General features: G+C 33.5%; 1 pseudogene; it reads left to right on the top strand.

Annotated features, from left to right (window-relative positions):
• Positions 1 to 228: 228 nt before the first annotated feature.
• LOC112310440 (F-actin-capping protein subunit alpha-1-like) lies at positions 229 to 18,591 on the top strand (annotated as a pseudogene).
• Positions 18,592 to 22,537: the final 3,946 nt, after the last annotated feature.

Here is a 22,537-nt window from a genome sequence, read left to right as displayed (position 1 = left end):
CATACTGAAAAAAAAACTCTCAATAAAAATTTATTCATCCACTTCTATTTCTGATTTTTACAAAAGTTTTATTGTTGAAGAACATTAAAAAATATCTGATATGCAAAAGTTGCTCATCAAGACTTGCTCCCCAAGGTCATGTGTCTTGCAGCTTCGCAAGATGCTGTTTTTGGCACATAGGAACCAGGGCACTGGTACTAGAGCCTCATTAGCTCCCTCCACAAAGAGATGAATGCCCTTTCAGAAGAATTAAATAAAAAGTCACATAAAACTAGGGCAGAAATTGCTGCCATGGATACAAAGCTGGACTCAGTACGTTCGTTACATATCTGAACAAGTTGTTGTAGAAAACTGCAGGAAGAGCAGGGGCAAAAAAAAAAGTTTTGCTGCCAAAAGAAAAGTATTCCAAGGACATAGCAGTGAGCATGACCCTGGTTTAATTTAGCTCTTTCCCAGTCAAAGTCACCCTCACACCACTGGCACAAAGATACTAGTAATGAAGGAGGCACTTGGGGGCGGGGAGCAGGTGAGGAGAACCTCAGAAATATTTTCGAGACAATCGATAGTAATTTTTACAATATTTAAATAAGGACAAGAATCAATACATGGTAAAAATATATTCCAGCTTCCACATAGCTAAAAGAATGGGAATGACAAAACTGATAAAAATTAAATTCAAACTGTCAGATTTAAAAGATGAAGATAAAAGAGTAAAGATTTTTCCAGCAAAAAGAGAGAGATAAATTCAAGTAATATGTTGTCCTCCTTTCATGCAAGCCCTTCTCAAACGAGAAAAGATGACAACCTATGCTTAACAAACAAAATATAACTACTACAAAAATTATTGGATTAAGTAAAATAAATCTAAACTTTTATTATAAAACTTGATATATGGTGGAACACTTTTCAAGTGTAAAACATTACAACTGTTTTGTTGTCTAAATAAATTTTAAAAATGACTTAAATATAATGTAAAATGATAAAATGAATGAAAATACCAAAATGAAAAACTATTTAATGGAAGTTCCATATTATTTATATTGTTATTTCACTTATTAAAGTACCTATTGCATGCATGTGATGTGGCCATTATGAGACTATGAGACGGTCGTTTATAACATCTAGACTGTCGTGAATATTCGCTAAAAACACTGATTCACCAAGAAAGTCTGCTTGACAGAACTTTAGGAAACTACAGAATGGAAATAAGAATGTAAGGTGGGTGAATACAGTAGAATGAAGTAACTTTAAGCCATAAAAATCGCAGAGAATTCTGGAGAGAACATCATATATTTTAAATAATGTTTCAGGTGTTTCTAGGAGACCTATGTTTAAAAAGGGAAAATTTGGTTGTGTTTTGATATGTAAATATGTGTGTACCAAGCAGCCAAGGATGGAATTGCATTTTAGAGAGTGTGTGTTAGCAAAGTCTTTGAGGTGTGAACAGCATAGTGAGTTCAAGAACTACATGTAGTGTTTTACACCAGGAATATAAATTGGGGCAGCTTTCATAATAACAAGGAGGATTTCAATTCACCTACAATTGTAATCATCTCCACCTTCTGAACTATACAAAATAAGTACAAAATCTATGGAAACATACTTATTGTGCAAGAACACAAATACGTTATCACCAAATCTGTTCAATCTATTTGTAATTCTTAACTGTCTAAGAAAATAAAAGTTCTAGACCTGTGCTGTTGAATATGACAGCTACTAACCCCACTTTAATTTAGATTAAATTAAATTAAAGATTCAGTTCCTAATCCTCACTAACCAGAGACTGCCCAGTCGATCAATAGCTGTAGATACCAGTGGCTACCATACTGAATATTTCCAATATGGAGCAGTTCTATCATCTCAGAACTTTCTATTGGAGAGAACCGGGAGATGGAATGCAAAGTAAAGCCAGAAATCTATTGATGAGTAAGATAATGGATGACCTTTCACAATATACTCAGGCCATGAAACATTGTCCTCTGGACCATAAGAAGACACTAAAATATTAAAGTAAGGATGCTTAATAAAATTTTTGTGAATGAGAAAACCAAAATTGAGGCTGTAATTTACTGGACTTCTATGTGCCTTAGCCATTGTGCAACACTCTGGGCCTAGTTTCTGGCTACTCCGCACCCTCACTGTTTGTGACTCAGGCGCTTAAGACTTTAAGGCCCAGGATAGGGCGTACTCCTTTACACCTCAGACATAAAGTGTCTCCATTTGTTTTCAGCTATTAGCAGCCAATTTATTATTTTCTGTTGAAAAGCTTATCTAACCTGCCACTGAAGTTATCTTAAGTGTGTTCCTTTGTCTTTTTATAGGTTATTCTCCTTCTGGAGCATCCCTTCCCCTTCCTTGTATTTGTTATGTCCTTGCTTTTATCTGTTAGAATGTATTACACGATACCATGAATCATATTTCAACAATTTTCTTTGTACCATTGAAACAAAATAGAATATATGTTATTAAACATGAATGATCTTTAGTACTAACAAATGGTCATAAAGTAGCTATTGCTTTCTTATAGTTTGCATATTAGGGTTCTAAATCTTAAATAGGCTAAGTAATGTATACAGATTCAGCTAGCTAACAGGTTAAACACTGAAATTTGAAACTACATAGATTATATTTAACTCTAGTTCCATTGTGAAGAGTGGATTAGATTGTGGGTAAACATAGACTTTGGGAAGCTAATTAGGTACCATTATAACAGAAGAATATATAATGATATGGGTCGAAGACCATGGTATAGGAATAATGATAATCGAACGGCCATAGAAGGGGTGTTAAAGTGAACTTGTTTCGTCATTAGGACATGGGGATAGTGTAAAGATAGAAGTCCACTCTCAGAATTTCAACTTGAGTGACTCAGGAAATATAGCTATATTTTATACATACAGTGATTATAATACAATAAAATATTTGGAGAAAGGTATTGGTATTTTTGTATCTGAGCAGTCTTTGTTATACTCAGATTGAAAACCAGTAACAAGAGAGAAAACAAGAGTGAGTGAAAAAGAAAGGAGACTTGTGTATATTCCTTATATCATTTGCATATCCTGGTTCTAGGCAGAAACCATTAGAAATATTAATATAACTTGGTTTCTTTTTATTATTTAAAGTATCAGAAAAAGGATGACACATAGAAGACAAGATAGAATATGAATAAGTATGTCCAGCATTACATGGTGGATTATATTCATTAATTATATTCATATTAGTATTCCCTGTGTAATTTTGAGAATATAAGGATATTTAGGGTCCACTAATTTTCTTAATGTTGAGAAATGGAAGAGAAAGAAAATAAGGTTGTTTCTCTGTTTCCCAGAAGAAACATTTCTTTATTTTTTTTTCCTTTTCTTCTTTAATTCCCTTTTCTTTTTTTATGGAGGAAGGGAGTTTTACTATTAAGACCAACATTGCAAGCAAGGAAGAAAATAGTAAGTAAAAATATATTACCTTTATAATTTTGTGTTGTTTATAGGAACAAAAGTTACTCACTAAAAATATTTTTGACTACATGATTTACACAGACTTATTATGATGTTCATAACTGCCTTTCTTGTCCCTTCCCCACTGCATCCCTTCCGTGCTGTTTTATTAGTTCTTTCAGAGTCATTTTAAATATTAATCTAAGAAAATCTCAGTTCAGATAAACAACTGATGAATTTAGTGTAGCAATTGCTTTCTCTTGTTTATTATTTTATACAACCTGTTTAGTTATTTATGACACAAGTGAGCAGTGATGCTTTGTTATAGCTTTATCTATGCCCACGTTTTATCTCTTTATCAAAAATAAGTGTAACATTTGGGAGAATATGATTTGTTTAGTTCTTAAATATATCAACACATATAATCTTAAAGTCTATATTAAGGATGACACACAATTCTGAAAATTTACGTTTGGGAATTTATGTGCCACATACAAAAATTGATCTAATATGTATTGAGTTTTGGTCATAATTCTGAAGCCAACATGCTTATGACTGCTGGATAAATCACTAATTTTCATAAAATTCATTTTCTTTTCTTTTTTATGGTTATTTTAAACTTTTATCTATTTATTTATTTTTATTTTTTGTTATTGTTCAAGTAACAGTTGTCTCCATTTTCCCCCCAGCAGTTTCCCCTGCCCCACTAACTCCCACCTACCACCCTCAATCCTGCCTCCTGTTGGCTTTGTCCATGGGTCCTCTACACATGTTCCTTGATGACACTTCCCCTTCTTTCCCCTCTCCTCTCTGGTTACTGTCAGTTTGTTCTTTATTTCAACGTTTCTGGTTCTATTTTCCCTGCTTGTTTGTTTTGTTGATTAGGTTCCACTTAAAAGTGAGGTCATATGGTATTTGTCTTTCACCACTTGGCTTATTTCACTTAGCATAATGCTCTCCAGTTCCATCCATGCTGTTGTGAAGGGTATAAGCTCCTTCTTTCTTTCTGCTGTGTAATATTGTTATGTAAATGGTAATTGTTGATTTTAGAAGAATATCTTCAGATCTCCTGCAGCTCTAAAATAGCACTACTTTATGTAGTAGAGGGGAATTTGTTTAAATTTCTATTTTTTTAGTGTTGTATTTTTCTTGCCTAAATGCATATTTAAGGTTTCCAATTAAAGATAACATAATGTTAATTAATCTGAGCTTGGGCAAGTAAATTTAGTTAATGACTTCTGTTTTTATGTTTCTCTTCTCTGTCAATTATTAAATATATAAGAATGACCCTTTTGCACCAAAATTGCATCCACAAGGCAGTTGGAAAGTTATTTTCACTTAGATACATTTTGATACACCACGTATTTTCATCTATATTCAAGTGTATACTTCTTATAGCAAGAAATGGGTGACTTAAATGAACAGTTGTATAGACCTACTGCTATAAGCATGAAGGTTAAATTATAAAATGAAATGTAGAAGTTACTCAGGTAGAATTCATCCATCCCTCTTTTAGCATGGAGAATCAATAAAAAATGTAAAATGTCAATTATAATTTGACCTCTGTCATATTACAGAATAGGGTGCTAGAGTCCTGTATGTCTCAAGACTTCATGTGGCTGGTACCACTTTGCAGGCAGCCCATAGTCACATTTCTTAGTTCTAATGAGGCAAAGTCAGAAAATTATGAAGCAAAAAAGTACAAAAAATGACTATGAAAAATAAAATAGCAGACATAGTAAAAGAGATGAAATCAGGCCTGACTGCAGGGATTGTAAGTTTACATGGAGAGAACAGAAATGTATACAAGTACACGCGTTTGTGTGTAAATTTTAGGCTCTGGCTGGAGGCATGACTGTAACCCAGAACATTATTGTAAATGGGAAGTTTGGCAAACACCTATGTTAACTCTGTAAAATAGGATTACTTGAGAAAAGGAAAATGTAACCCCTTCATTTCGATGCATACTTAGAATTCTTCAAATGGTGTTTAACAGAATTTAAGAATGAATGAAACTATTAGCTGATAATATATATATTTACTTGTTAATATGTTGATTATTTGTTTATTATGTTTAGAATACTGATGCCCATAATATTTATGGATTATTATGTAAAATGAGATCATGTGAACTGCTGCTGATCATACATGTTGCTAACTACAAAACAATAATTTTCCTGTAAGTACATAGGCTAAAAATGACTAAACAATGCAATGAGTAATAAAGATTAATTCAATTGAACATACATATATTGAATACCCACATTATAGAAGATATCCTCTCTTCCAGAAATGTGCAGAATGTCCTTCACTTTTTATTCAACTAAATATACCTTTCCTCTAGTTTTGAAAGTAATTTTTAAAAGTACATTTGAGCTTAATTCTTCTGAGTAAAGAAAAACATATAAAGAAACATTTAACTGCTTACAATTACACAAATAATTTGTTATTGTAAAAATATGAGAATAAAGTTTTACATTATTATCTCAAAAGGCACAGATAGAACTACAAAAAGCTTATATACGCCTCCAAGACGCAAATCAACACAGATATAGCACCATATGTACAAATACATTTATAAGCTTAGTATGAAGCTGTGGTAATGTAATACATACTATTTATAATTTGCTTTTCTGCTCACTAATAGTTTGTAAACACCTTGTGTGAAAGTTATATTACTTGTCAATTTGATTGAGCTAAGGAACGTCCAGATTAAACATTATTTCTGGTGTGTTTTCATGAGGGTGTTTCCTGATAAGATTAGCATTTAAATAGGTGGGTTCAGTCAAGTAAATTGCCCTTTCCATTGTTAATGAAGGACATCAAATCCAGTTAGGGCCTGGATAGAACAAAAGGGCTGAAGAAGAAAGAATACATCCTTTTGACATTCTGTGGGTTGGCTTGAGCTGAGTTGTTCATCTTCTTGGCCCTGGGACTGAGATTTACATTAGTGGCTTCTCTGGTTCTCAGGTCTTTGGTTTTAGATGGAAATGACACCACTCCTTTTTCTACCTCTCCAGATTCCAGATGGTGACCACAAGACTTCTGACACTCCACAGTCTTGTGATCCACACCTCTCTTTCTCTCTTTCTCTCTCTCTCCCTCCTCTTCTATTGGTTTTGCATCTCTAGAGAACCCTGATTAATATGCCTTGCAACATAAAAAAAAAAACTTCCATAAAATCATTTTATAGATTTACAATAATATATATTTTTGTTGCATTTTTTTGCAAATAGGAAATATTCATAATACCTCATTTATGTAGTATCAATTTTTAACAGTGAACTTTTGGTACATATTTCTAAATTACACTCCATGATTACAATCACATTATACTGCAGTATGATTCTCTTCTATTGGATTTTTTTTGTCTTTGTGTCAAAATCAGAATTATTCATGAGCTCATCGTAAAACTTGGAAAAACAAATCACTTGGTTTCACTGCCTTAAATTTTGAATATACAAAATGTGGGCTTCCTATGCTTTTCTCCAACTATACCAGGTCTGTCCAGAAGGTATCCTGCCATGTGATATGAAAAATAGAGACATTTATTGAAGAGGATACAAATTATAAGAAACATTGTACATAGAACAATGAAGCTTCGGTCCCCTTTGGGGTGCCTCCAAAGTAGGCACCTTGGGACCTCGCACAGTTCTTCCAGTTGCCATCAGCTGCCTTGTCGTATTTTCCTGCATCTCATCAATGGTCCAAAATCTCTTCCATTTTAAAGGTGATTTTAGTTTGGGGAAAAGCCAGAAGTTGCAGGGAACCAAGTGAGGACTGTAGGGGCTGAGTCACCTGGGTGATTTGATACTTCACCAAAAACTTCTGCATGAGACATGATGCATGAGCTGGCACATTGTCATGATGAAGCTGCCAATCACCAGTTACCCATGCTGCAACCTTCTGAATCATCTAATAGTTTCCATGGATAAATATTCAAACTTAACACAAAATTTGATGCAGATGTGTTGCTGTACTAGCTCAGTCATTTTGAATGTGCTGGCCACACAGTACACATGCTCATTCAACAACATCTACCACCCCCACTGACTAGTACAGTCAGGTCATCATTGTTCACACAGGTGCATTCGGGTCCACTCTCCTTGGCTGCCAGGTTTCATCGATGCTGTGCCAACTCTTCTTGTTATATTAATAATGATTGGACTTTTTCCAGACAGACCTTGTATTTTTATTATTATTTTGTTACACACAGCAGCCATATCTTACTGCTCATTTATGTATTTGGACCCCTGCTCATTCCCAGGAACTCACCAGAGGCTGATGGTTCAGTGGTGCCTGGATCTTCAGTTTTCCATCTGACAGGCTTAGATCATAGATATGGAGACATTTAACAAATACTTCTGGCCAAATACATTAACTACTGTACGAATGATGTCCTCTGCCCCTAGAGAACACTGTGGCTATAAAAAAAATTAGAATGAGAAGAGCTACTTGTATATTTTTATTACTGTGGGTGAAAAGAAGGAGTTCCATGGAAAATAACCTACAGAGTGAGTGATCTGATCAGAAATTCCTACAGTGGATGGGTAAACCTGCTCCAGGCATATAACTTCTTTAGGGAAAGGTTTTAAGTCAGCCCTGTCCCTTGTTCCTGCATATGGGTTACACCTTTGAAATACCAGAAGTAACAGCCCTATAAGGGGGCTTCAACCTCAATGACAGCACGCAATGTTGTTAACTGTCTTATATAATCCAATCCCTGTCGTGTTTTCTCCATCCATCATCATGCACCCTCTTTAATTTCAAATTAAGGGCGCATACAAGAAACTGTGAAACTGTTATTCTCTAGAGCATTTGAGATCTTGCTCCCAGTGTTATGTCAACAATTTGGCTCAAATAAACTCGTATGACATTTCTCTACAGGTTTGAACATTTTTAAAAAACTTTTATTTATTGTCTTTGAGAAAAAACACATGAGAGACAGACAGAGAGAGAGAGAGAGAGAAAGTGAGAGAGAGAAATTTGTTGTTCCACTTATTTATGAATTCAGTGGTTGATTCTTGCATGTACCTTGACAGCCTTGGAATATCAAGGCAGCACTCTAACCAACTGAGTGACTACCCAACTACCTGGCCAGGGTGGCTTGAACATTTCTTATATGAACATTACAAAGTTCAAACCAACATCAGGTAGAACACCAACAGAATATAGGCCATAACAGTAGAGGAAATCAAGGCAGTTCTGTATTATTATGAAACAAATAAAAGTGTTTTTTCCCAAGCTCACACACACAGAGCAAGTAAAATTTACTTTACAAAAGTGATAAAAGTAAAAATGAAAATGTGCAAATGCTAAGGCAGAAATTTTCATTCTCTCCATGGCATCGTCTGCCTGCTCACTCAGCATTCCCTGGAAAAAGGCTTGCAGTGGGTTTAATTGAAGAGCAGGGCTGAGCTCAAGAGAAGCTAATAACTTGCATTATCAAAGTAAGTGTTACTGTGCAATTTTACTGTGTTCATAAAAAATAGATGGCCACTGTGCACGATAAATCTTAATTTTTCCTATAGCATTTGTAATATGAATGAAACAGATGCCTGAATGAATGAGAAAAAATCATAACAGCAAATGGCTTTATAATCTATTTCAAATTTAAGTTTTACAATTTTAGAAATTAAAAAAAAAAACCCATGATTTTAGTATATCTGTTTGCATTTGATTCCTTGGTAATTTTAAACTTTATTAAGCTGTTATTCAAATTTGCTTCTGAATAATTTCTGGTACATAAAAGAATGTTATGAATTATTTGAAGACATCTATTTAATAAATGATTTTCTAAAATTACTGCCATATGTTAGAAAGATAAATATTTTCACTTTTATAAATAAGAGTTCTAAGTAATTTCAAAGGCCAGGTATACATCCATATTTATAATTAAAATTTAAATAAGCAAAAATGAGTAAGATTCACATAAAACAGTTTATAGTACCTTTCTTAGGTTTATGGAACTGTCTCTAAATTGTCTAGAATTATATAAACCTTTGAACTTTCTCAGATTTAAATTGGATTACACATTGATAGTACACTAAATAAACTTAAATGATTAAGAGTAAGTTCATTTAGTCATCATATGATTATCTCAAAAAGTAAAACATTAAATGTACTTTATTGGCCTAATTAATACATTAAGCTTACAAAGAATTTGAACATTTAACCAGTGTTTAAGAAAATAACTATAGTGAGTTGATTGGATATCAATTAATTACCAAAATTAGCATGTTAATTAGTGTTTATTTTACTATAATGGTAGTTATCTAGGATATTGTTAATTGAAATACTCTAAGCTTTCTTTTCTAAGAGTGTAATTATATTGCTAGCCTTACTTTCTGGGTATTTATATGGTAACAAAATGGGAATCTTTATACAATAAAACTCAAGCACTTAATATTCAACCCCTTTAACGTTAAAACTTACTTAAATGTATAACACATACCAATAGATTGTATCCGTATTTATTGTTTTTAAGGTGGTGTACTTTTATTAGCTTAGCTTTTCTAATGTTTAGCAACACTTAAAAAATATGGTTAAGTTTAAAGGAGATATTTTCTCTCCGTGCTTTGATCCAAATCACATAAGTAGCCTATGGTTGCAGACTGGTTATTCAAATTAATCTTAGCATCTATGTAATCACACAAATTGTTCTCATCAGTAACTACTAATTACTAATCACAGTGAGAATAGATGGTAGATATGGAGATAGAGATAATGGTTATACATAGTGGACATATTATATATTATTACTTATCTAAAAATACATAAAAGAATTTGAAAGTTTTCATAGATCTTAGGAAATGATCAATCTTGGCCCATTTTTTTTGTGCCTGATCAAAAGGAACTTTTGAACTTGTGAGGCTTTGTGATTCACGGCTCTCTTCCCTTTTTTCAATCCAGAATTCCATCATCTTCTTTATCCAAGAGAACTCTTTAACTTTGTCTGACAAGAATTTTTAAGTACCATGTTGAGCAAGAAAGAAATCAAACAAACAAACAAACATATCCTACAGCTACCATCAGCAACAATAAAAATCATGTCTATAGTTGTGGCCATTCAAGAGACAGTCTTTCTCAGGTATCTGGACTAGACATATTACAAGCAAACTTATGTTATGACCTTCTATAAAAATTAAAAACAATAGTATAATTAATATAATGTATAGTATAATTATTATATTATCATATTTAATGAAAAGAGGGAATTCCCATTTATTAAGGTTCTAATGTATTCCACCATGTTCTAATATTTTGCATATTTTACTTTAGACTTATTATCAGTTCCAGAAGATACTGAGCTCCTAGATGCATGTCTAGGATTATTAAATTTACCCTCCTTTCAATGTCCAAAGTTGTCAATCTTCTATTTTTGTATCTATCTAGGAATTTTAACTACAATCAGAGGGAAAGAGGCTGTGTTCAGTTTATGCCATTTTGGTTGGCATCAGCAGTTTAATGATGAGTTTTTTAAATTACTAGTTTCATTGGTGATTTTCTCATATCTAGGGTTGTTCACTGTGGCAATCGTAGCTAGTTTACTGAGGGGACAATTTGATTGTTTGGTTTTTAGACAAATTTCCTAAAGCTCAGCTAATATCTTTTTCTCCTGCCCTTTTAATAATTTTGTAACCATATAATAGCTTTACTATTTTTTTTCATTTCCAAATATCCAGAATGGTCCCCAGAAGTTAATTCAAATTTTTACAGCCCCTTTCTGCTTAAATAAGTATGAGCTGAATTTTTTTGCTTGCATAAAAGAATGCAGAGGTATAGTATTTTAGCAGGAACAAAATGGAGCTATGTAGTCAACTAAATCTTAAACTTGTTGTTGAATTCAGTACTAAGTTTTCTGTACCCACTTTAGCTAGTTAACTTCAGTTTTGTCATTAGTGAAATGGTATAGTAATGCGTAGACAATAGGACCATTATGAAGCCAGAATGATGACGTCCTAGCTATTGTTGTGCGAACTGTTATATAGATAGACGGCTACCTAACTGATTCATTCATAAGCAGTATCAAAGTAGCTAATGTCAGCATCTTTGGAAGGTACAATTATTAATCATCAAAACAACAAAATCAGTACATCATTATTTTAGAAGATAAAACAATGAGTATATAATACACAATGAATTTTGCTTCTAAATCTTCTTTGATTGCTATATCACAGCTCACTATTTCTTAACTTAGTGCTATATGTAAATATTCAGAAAAAAGACATGAGAGAAAAGGAACCATCAATAATTTCCTTTTGATCTTGTTCACATCCTAAATTTTCACATAGAAAATATTTGTATTCAGATTTTAAATCAAGATTTAAAAGTAAGAAATATTAAATACAGGCATTCTTTCTTTTGTTGTTAGTTTTTGGCAACTTAGCTTCCCACCTGTCACAATAATAATAAAGTAATTGTGGTGGTGATGATGATGATGATAAACATTTGTTTGGGTGATAAAAGTGGCACTTAAAGTTCTTCACTCAGTTTCTGGAATATAGCAGAAACTCAGTATCTACTAAGACTAGTTATTTACCATTCATTTTTATGATATTACAATAGTATTGATTGAAACTTAAGCAATTATTTTTGTGTAATGAATACGTGCTTATTACATCATCTTCCTGTTTTTCCATATAAGCATTTAGTTTTTCTATGATGGGTTATTTTTATATAATTTGATGTTTTTAATATACTTTAATTTAATACATTTCTCTTAGTGTCAAAAATATTTATGATTGAGTTAAAACACATTTAAAAACTGTTCTAATTAAACACCTTATCTAGATCAGAAATGACCTTTTATTGATGAGCAATTAATTGACTTTTGTCTTGCTTTCCATCAGATCATCAACACAATTGATAACCTTTGGAAGAAAAAAAAGTTGTCAAACATATCCTTGAAATACCTTAAACAATGCTTTAAAATATTAATGCTTTTGTAAAAAGACAAAGCCCCAGTAAAACTCTGGATTTTCTAAATATTTCCTTAATCCTTGGGCAAGATCCTTTTATGTGTTTGCAGGGAGAAATGTTATATTCTTTCCCTTTCCTGTAACCTAGGAAACTATCAATTTGGTGTGCTGCAAAACCTGAAATTTGTGTACCATCAGACAATTATTTCCTAGGAACTGTTAGTAATTGTTTATTTCTTACTGCTTATCCAGCAATTATACTGTTAGCAAGTCTTTTCAAAGCTGTTAATTTTTTCCACTTCTTTATCTTCTGAAAAAAATATTTTTCAAAAGGAGATCATTCATTGACCCAATAAACTGAAATCTTCATCTTCATTGGAGTCCATTAGATGCCAGAAGTGCATGATATTGGCTCAGTTCAGCTTCCAAAGTGAAGGTACAAATGGTCAGTCTGCCTGTAAATATCAAGTGCATGGTGTGTTGAAGCAAATCCATCGAGAGCATATAAAAATAGTGTATACTCCTTCCAATGTAAAGATGAAGTATTGGCTGACCTTCCATAGTATGCTGATTTTCCAGTTCTCTTTCTACAGTCTAGTATCATCTTTCTTATATCTAATAGTGAGTTTTTTGAGTCTACCAGCTGAATTAAACCTTTAGTACTTTGTTATAAATAAAGATTATTTATTTTCTAGAGTTATTTTATTCATTGCTGTGGCCTGAGCTAAAGATATATCCAGAGTATCAAGAAAAGGCACAATGAATATGAGAATGTGTGGTGAGCCTGGGTTTGTGTATCCATTCTGCGTGCTTTATGAGGACACTTTAAGGATCCTGTCGTTAAGGATAAATATAGGTTTCTCTAAACCCCTCACAGTCCGAGGATATTGAGGTCGGTGAAACAAATTTACATTTTGTCACAATAGTATTTTTTCTTGTTCTGCTCTTTGTTCACCAAATTATGAGACTTCCTTTTCCCTGTGGACTACTAACAGGAATTTTCTAGGAAATGCCATCTTCTGTTCTTAATGTACTACCCCATTCTGTAATAACCAGCTCGTAGTCAAATTACTTTTTCTTGGACATTTTCTCCAGTAATTTTTCCTGCCCTGCTGCTGTATAATGTATCACAGCAAGGCCCTTAGACTTTCTTTCACTCTCTTTTCCTCAGTTTATAGTTTTCTTTTATATTTATTGAGGTATAATTTAAAAATAAAATTGTGTGTATTTAAGTGTGCAATGTGATGATTTGATGTATATTATAAAATGATTATCAAAATGGACTTATCACCTTCATAACTGCCTTTCTTCAGCTTTATTGAGGTGTAATTCACAAACAAAAATCTAAGTTATTTAAAATGTACAATGTGATGATTTGATATATGTATACTTTGTGAAAGGACTCCCATTATTGAGTTAATTAACATATCCATTACCTCACATACATAACATTTGTGTGTGTGTGTGTGTGTTAAGAATGCTTAAGACCCATTCTCTTAGCAATTTTTAGGTATACAGTATTGTATAATTAAATACTGTGTAGTCTCCATTCTATGTATTAGATTACATAAACGTTCTCATCTTATTACTGATACTTTGTACCCTTTGGTCCACATCTGCTTATGTACCCCACCCCCAACCCCTGGCTACCACCATTGTATGATCTCATACATATGTGAACATATGTGTGTTGTAGATAACAAAACATGAAAACAAAGACTAAAATAATGGTTGCCTTTGGACTTTTTAAATTGCAATATATTTAATGGTCTTCAGAGAGTAAGATCATATTTTTTATCTTATAAACTATTTTATTCTCAGTGCCAAATATAATATTTGAACATTATTTTAATAAAATTGCATTGAATCAACATTGTATAACTTCTGATTTTATCAATAGTGGAAAATAATATGCATCTTAACTCTACTTATACTATATTCAAGCACAAAAATTTAAACCATCTTATGGATTCTATATTAATTACAAACACCTAAGATTTTCACTTCTTAATTTTACTTCCCTAGTCTTCCATTCTAAGACTTTTGGCATAAATGTCATTGTCTCTTGTTCGATCTGAAACTTTCTTCTTTGAAGACAAAAGGAAGGGACTATTCCTAAAAATTATAACGTGATGTAGGCTCTAAACCTTGCACAAACCGAGAGACAGCCACCATTTCCTTCTCAGAGGTAAGGAGAGGGTTTGACGCAGCCTGCATTTATAGGTAAAAACTGGTCTATGGTTAAAATTTTATAGAGATTCTTGGACTATGGAATATCAAAGGTCATGAGAGCTAAGAGGTCTACGTCATTTTAGTTTTGGACCTTTTGTCTTTGTAATGTAATTATTTAGCTTAGCGCTATTCCACAAAACACAGTTATTCAAAAACAAAAACAAAAACCATTGACTTTGAAGCTGGTGGGTTTTACTGCTTGGGCCCCCAGGGTTCTCACTGCTTTTGTGTTGTTATACCTTCTAAGATTTCTCAGTGGGCAGAACTACACAATTTTTATAAAGAAAAATTATTCATATATTCATGTTGATATAACAATTCACATTTGAGGCTATTGTGTTTTCACTTCTTGGATTTTTAATCTCTTTTATACTGAGAATCTTGATTTCTAGTGACTTGAACATAATCAGTTATTTGCTTTATTCTATTATATACTTTCAAATAATACTTTCAATTATATATTCATAAGATACTTCCAAACAATAAGTTAGTATTGCCCCTAAATATAAGATTAATAATTCAGTTTAATATTATTTTTGAGTTTTGTCCTTGGGATATGTCCAAGTGGAAAGGTACAGTACTGATCTACAGGCATGCCTTGTCAACATTGCCATCTTACTCAAAGCATTGTAACACTCTTAGCTTCCTAATCCTGTGTTCTGCCATGGATAATGCACACTTTTATGCCCAAACTTTTGAAGGAAAAATAAGGATGCACATTATACATGGGTAGTACCTGAAATACCTTGTATCTGTTCTTGTGTTTTGTAATTATTTGTTATATAAAATTTCTTGTACCATAATATGTTCAAAAATAAATGCTAAAATCCCTTTATAATACAAAAAACAAGTACCCAAATATAAATAAATATGACATTTAATTTAAAAATAAAACAAAAGTTTTTTTTTTTTTTTCCTGAAACTTTGGGCTAAAAACGTGGGAGCACATTATATATGGCAAAATATGGTATCTTTCTTATGGACTATGCACATTTAACTATATTTCAACTCAATGACTTTGGTTAAGCATTTAAGTATCTTTTTTTTTTATTATTTAGACCCCTGAAATAAATATGAAGCGAAGCACAGAAATTTACATGAATTGCATTGAGAATAAGATGATAGAACTACAGAGCTATGTATTCTCTGAAAAGCAGGAAGTCAACAAGATGGCATCTGAGATGTACAAGCACTAAGAGAGACAACTCAGAGTCATATCAAGACTTATTATATGAACCATAGTCGAAATCAAGAATACTTCAGTGTTAAATAAATGCAAATGTCTATAATAGTCTTTTGAAAAGGAGCACATTGCCAAACTCTAATATTTGTGCTGAATATGCCAATTATCACAGCACATGCTATCATAATAGTAAATAGGAATTTGCATAGATAGTATTTGATAGTAAAGAACATCTACTTATATGACAGAAAGCCTCTTGAAATGACTAGTAAAATAGACAGAGTGAGAGTAATAGTAACATCTTTTTCTTTCTTTGTTTATCCAAGTGAAAATAATGACCTTGCCTGGGAAGCTAATGAGGCAGGTTGTGAGGAAAAATTATAAGTCAGCACAAAAGTTGATATTAAAAGCAAGCCTTGCATGGTTCAACTGACGTAAGAGTGTGTTATGCTCCTTATATCAAAAGGCAACAGAGTTCACATTGAGGCAATTGTACATACTGTCTCATTTATACAATCTTATTGATGAGTGAGGTTATATCAATAAATGTTTTCTAGATGAGATAGCTTTGTTTTGGAAGCACTCTCCATTCTGTGTATTTCTCATGCAAGAGAAGAAATGCCTGGTCTCAGAGAATTCACGGATAAACCTGAATGTTCAGGTTCAATTGTAAGATATCAATTTAAAAATCGTATTAGTACACTAATATCAAATCTCCAGGTAGTCAAATAAAAGATCCAAGAAAAATTCCCAATTATCTAGAGTTTGAATAACAAAGCCTAGTTGAGAAAAAGAGGTTTTTCTAGTCTATAGAAAATATTTTTCTCCTTCATAATGTATTACACATAAAAACATATCTGTGTGACAATGACAGTTCTCTTTTTCTTTTTTGACAATTCTCTTAAACATATGGTCGATACTGTTTAGTATAGATACAAATTCCAAAAATTTTACTACTTTAAACATGTTATTACAATCTGAAGACAATAGGGTTATGATGCTTGCTCCTCAAGTACTCTGTTTGGGTGTGTGTATTCCAACCAAGAAACTTCACTGGAGGACTTTGGGAGAGTTTTGACTTATAAACAAATTTCTAAGTTCAGTGTCAAAGCTCAGCAAAAATTTCCTCCACAAAAACGAATGAATTCTATATAGATGAAGCTCTCCTTGTACACTGTTATTATTTTGAAGACTTTAAAAATATTATAAACATAAGGGTAAAAAATCTTGTTCTTGACAAGAAACTGGGTTTGGAGACATTGATGAAAAAATGTAGGTAAGTTTGAAAGCTCATCTCTAAGAAACTAACAGCTACTGAATTTGTCCAGTCAGAACATGATAAAGCCAGTAAGGAGCAGCCAGTCAAAATACCAATAGTTTAAAAAATATGAATCTTATTCTACAATTGTGATGCATTGGGTATGGCTGTGAGGCATAAAGCAGATGCCAATGATGACTTGTGTTTCTGGCTTAAGTGATCAGGCTGGTAATGAGGCAGTCTCTCTGAGTTGGAACTGAAGGCAGTCACGGAGTAGGAACAGAAGTAAATCAGCTTTGGTATGAATATGATTGAACTATTTTGAAACATAAACTTCTTCAGATTATCTATATATTGTAATTGGCTATACGGTATTAAAGCTCAAGAAGAATTCAGATAAAAAATAAAGTAATATTAACAAAACATTTTACTATTTGACATCTAGAGTGGTTTTCAATGTTTAGAATAAGAGCCTTAAGATATTTGTATATTTCTAATGACAATGTCCTTTTGATAGTACTCTCATTCAAAACACAAAATTAAGGGAAAAATATTTGATACTGTAACATTTTCTTCATCATAATTTTACTTTTTTTGTAATTTAAAAACACTGAAGGTCGCTTTCTTTTTGATCAATAAACTTAATTGATAGCCAGGCTGGGCCCGAACAGCCCAAATAGCTGACTTCAAGGGTTGGATATCACATGAAAAAAAGGTACGCCCACCTCCTGAAGTCATGCACCCCCGTGGGAATTTAATGAAGTGGTCAATGATGTCTGATGTCCCGTGATCACTTAATAATGACAGTCTCTTCAGGAAAGGAGCAGCACATGCATTTGCCCAGCTTAACATGGGTCAGTTCACTCCTGTGAAAATAGAAGGATATGAAGATCAGGCCCTGATGAGAGAACACAGTGACCTGTGAAATAGCAAGTTTTTAGATCCAAGAAAGGAATTTTTCTTTAAGTTTCATTTCTTACAGAAAAAAGCAAGTGACTCCCAGCCGGAGAAAGAAGACGGAGGTTTGTCTTGGAGAGAATCCTGTGACAGCACTTTAAAGGCCTATGTGAAAAATATTATTCCAATGGCTTCTGAACTGTTTATGCTAAAACTATAGATGGGAAACAGAACATTATTGCATGGATTGAAAGCCACGGTTTCACCCAAACAAGTTCTGGAATGGTTGCTGGCGGTAAGAATGGAAATTCACCATCATACCACCTACAGCCCAGGTGCTTGGAGCACTTTAAGACTCAGGTACACTATTATGAAGATGGCAATGCTCAACTGGTTCGTCATAAAGATGTTCAGGATTCAATAACTCTTTTGAATGGAGTCCAAACTACTGAGGAGTTTATTAAAATCATACAGCATGCAGAAAATGAGTATCATACAGCAATTAGTGAAAACTATCAAACAATGCCAGACACCACGTTCAAGGCCTTGTGCCAGCAGCTTCCAGTTACTTGCATCAAAATCGACTGGAACAAGACACTCAGCTATAAGATTGGCAAAGAACTGCAGAATGCTGAAAGGCTGAAGGTAGGATTCTTCAGTACGTGGTAAGAATGTTTTCAAGATATGGTCATATGATAAGTGATTTATAAACAGGAGTAATATTTTGCCAGGTCTTTCAAAGTTAACAGGTTTTATAGCCTATAGAATACTGTTGAGCCTGTATCATTGTCTTGATCCTTTCGTGTTTTCTGCCTTATAATTTTCTGTTTTCATTATATCTACTTGTAAACCTTTTTAAAAAAAAATTCTGCCACACTTAATGATGAAGAGAGAGATCAATCTTGGGGTCATTTTACTGTTTGGAAAAATTTTCTAGCCATAAAACCCTGTTACTGATATAGACAGGTAATATGTTCAGGGTTTTTCTACCCCTGTCCTTCAAAACACGCGTGGTATTTCCATGGTTTATACTGACCCACCAACAGCAGAAGAGGTTGTGCTACCAACTGTAGCCGATTGGAAAACACATTCATCCCTCTCACTCCAATTACTTTAACCATCGTTTATAACACTGCATAACTGTAGTTTTCAAGAGTTTGGATTGGGGCTTTTCACATCCTTCTGTTGGGCAAAAAATGTTTTCTGGAAATTCCATTTTAGACAGCTTCTTTGGAGAAGTTGTTTTTAAATTCAAATACTTGAACCACATTCCTTGCACGTGAATGTGTTTGCTTTATTCCCTTCCTTCATTATCTCCTTCCAATCTAGTACCATTATAGTTGTAGACATCTGCATTATTAGCAGAATTTTACCCATTACTAGCTTTTTTTTAATATTCAAGAACTGCTGACCTATGTGGGATGTAGTAGAGTATTACACTTAAAAATGCAGATGAAGAAATAACAGGTATCTTATGCTTTAATACATTGTGGCAAGATTGTACTATAAGCAAATGACTCAAACAACTATATAAATCTCAAATAAATATGTCAATGTCAAACAAAGCCTAAAAATGAACCAAAGTGAATATGGTAACTTCCAGGCAGTATCTTTCCATTGTAACTTGCTATTTAAAGGAATACTAGTGATTTGTTCTAAATAGAGTGTAAAACTTGTTCCAAATTACTTTTTCTCAGTCCTTCCTGCCAAGAACTTAAATGTACCTGTGATGTAGTAATCATTCCCAGGTATATTGGTAGGAGCACATGTGATCTCACAATACACAGGTGACATAGACATGATATGACAACTGAAATGGTAGATTCATTTACATTGTTTGCACTTCTATGGCCAGACTTTATGGGATGGTCAGGTGTTCAAAAAACAATTAGTGTCTTCTTTCCTATCACCACATGCATGTCAAAAAAGAAAAGTATCTCTACTTCAGCTTTGTTTTTGCTAAGAATACAGTTAAGCAAGAGTTGGTTTCCAAGTGATCCATTGAGCTGTGTAGGCATTTTTGTTTATTTCAAGTAAAATATATTTATATTATTTGTACTAGCCATCCATGCCACACTATCTCCTGTGTCAGATAGTCCAATAGAAATATACTTGTTTTGGTATAAAAACAATAATCAATAGGAGATACACAAAAGATAGTTCTATGGAATTGTAAGCAAAAATTAAATAACAAAATCCCTGATATATTACTTGATTCAAATTACACAAACAAAACCAGTCTACACTTTAAACACTCCAACTCTTTATATTGGGCCACTAATATATCTCATGTAAGATCAACATCAGTAGGGAAAAGAGAAATATACTTTCCCCAGCAATATCTGCTCCAAATGATATACCAAAGCTTCTAAATCCTTGAGAAAATTGAGTTTTCAATACATTTGAAAAGCATTTTGAATAATAAAATAATATTTTCCAATTCATATAACAAAACAATATGATAGCAAATACATTATATTTATGCATATTTATCTGTGATATATACTGAATATATTATGCCAGCACATGTACATGTCTATGCATACCACTAACCAATAGAAACTGAAGCTGAACATAAAATGTACTTACACATTCTTACAAACAACATATTAGGAATTATGTTTCATTTAGAATGTGTAGTAGGGTATACCTCATGTTTAAAAAATATTTAGATGAATAATGAACTCTTAGTGGTTCAATAAAATTAAATTTCAAATTCTAGGTAGATTTTTTTCAGCTTAACATACACAGTTAAAAATAAATCAGTCCCTCAATTTTGTCTTAATAATTACAGTAATCCAAGCTTTCAATACCAGCTTTCAATATTGAGAAAACAATCTTAGACTAAAAATGATGAGCCCAAGACTTCCCACCAAAATGAAGGTGTAGGTAGATACACTTTACCTCCTTGCACAACCAAAAGAAGGACAACAACAAATCTAAAATCAAAAAATAACTAGAACTGCCAGAAAATCAAAATGTGTGGAAGTCCAACAAACAAGGAGCTAAAGAAGAAACATTCATCCAGATCAGTAGGAGGGGCAGAGAAAATCAGCTGGGGTGGAGAGTACTCATGGCAGTGGCTGGAGGATGGGGGTGAGCAAGGCTGTGGCTGGCAGACTAGGTGGTCCCACATTTGTGTGCAGATAAACTGGGAGGAACAACTGGGGAGCAAGACAGACCACTCAACCCAGGGTTCCAGTGTAGGGAAATAAAGCCTCAAAACCTCTGACTCTAAAAATCTATGGGGGTTGAAGCAGCAGGAGAAACTCCCAGCCTCACAGGAGAGTTCATTGGAGAGACCCACAGGGTCCTAGAACATACACAAAACCATCCACCCAGGAATCAGCACCAGAAGGGCCCAATTTGCTGTGGGTAGTGAAGGAAGTGGCTGGAAGCAGAGTGAGAGCTGAGCAAGTGGCATTGTTCCCTCTCAGACATCTCCCAGACATATAGTGTCACAACCCAGCTATGTGGGTTGCTCCACCCTGGTGACTACCTAAAGCTCTGCCCATTACTACATAACAGGCATGCTGAGACAAAAATGTATAACCCAAATGAAAGAACAATCAAAGATCCAGAAAAAATACAACTAAGTGATGAAGAGATAGCCAACCTATCAGGTGCAGAGTTCAAAACGCTGGTAATCAGGATGCTCACAGAATTGGTTGAGTATGGTCATAAAATAGAGGAAAAAGTGGAGTCTCTGTAAAGTGAAATAAAGGATAATATAAAGGGAATCAACAGTGAAGGAAAGGAAACCAGGAATCAAATCAATGGTTTGGAGCAGAAGGAAGAAATAAACATTCAACCAGAACAGAATGAAGAAACAAGAATTCAAGAAAATGAGATTTTTTAGGGACCTCTGAGACAACTTTAAATGTTCCAACATCCAAATCATAAGGGTGCCAGAAGGAGAAGAGGAAGAGCAAGAAATTGAAAACTTAGTTGAAAACATAATGAAGGAGAACTTCCCTAATCTGGCCAAGGAAATAGACTTCCAGGAAGTCCAGGAATCTCAGAGTCCCAAAAATGTTGGACCCAAGTAAGCACACACCAAGGCACATCATAATTTAATTACCCAAGATGAAAGCTAAGGAGAGAATCTTAAAAGCAGCAAGAGCAAAGGAAACAATTACCTACAAAAGAGTTCCCATCAGACTAGCAGATGATTTCTCAAAAGAAACTTAATGGGCAAGAAGGAGCTGGAAAGAAATATTCGAAGTTAGGAAAGGCAAGGACCTACATCCAAGATTCCTCTAATCATCAAAGCTCTCATTTAGAATGGAAGGGCAGATAAAGTGCTTCCCACATGAGGTCAAGTTAAAGGAGTTCATCATCACCAAGCCCTTAATACATGAAATGTTAAAGGGACTTATCTAAGAAAAAGATCAAAATATGAATAGTAAAATGACAGCAAATTCACAACTGAACCTAATAAAACAAAAATGAACTAAGGAAACAACTAGAACAGGAACAGATTCACAGAAATAGAAATCACATGGAGGATTATCAATGGGTTGGGGTGGGGAGAATGGAGAGAAAGTTACAGGGAATAAGAAGCATAAATGGTAGGTACCAAATAGACAGGGGAAGGTAAAGAATCATATGGGAA

This window comes from Desmodus rotundus, chromosome 13, assembly GCF_022682495.2.
Source record: "Desmodus rotundus isolate HL8 chromosome 13, HLdesRot8A.1, whole genome shotgun sequence".
Classification (NCBI taxonomy): domain Eukaryota; kingdom Metazoa; phylum Chordata; class Mammalia; order Chiroptera; family Phyllostomidae; genus Desmodus; species Desmodus rotundus.
Note: the sequence above shows the minus strand (reverse complement) of the source record. Positions and strands in the feature narration are given on the sequence as shown.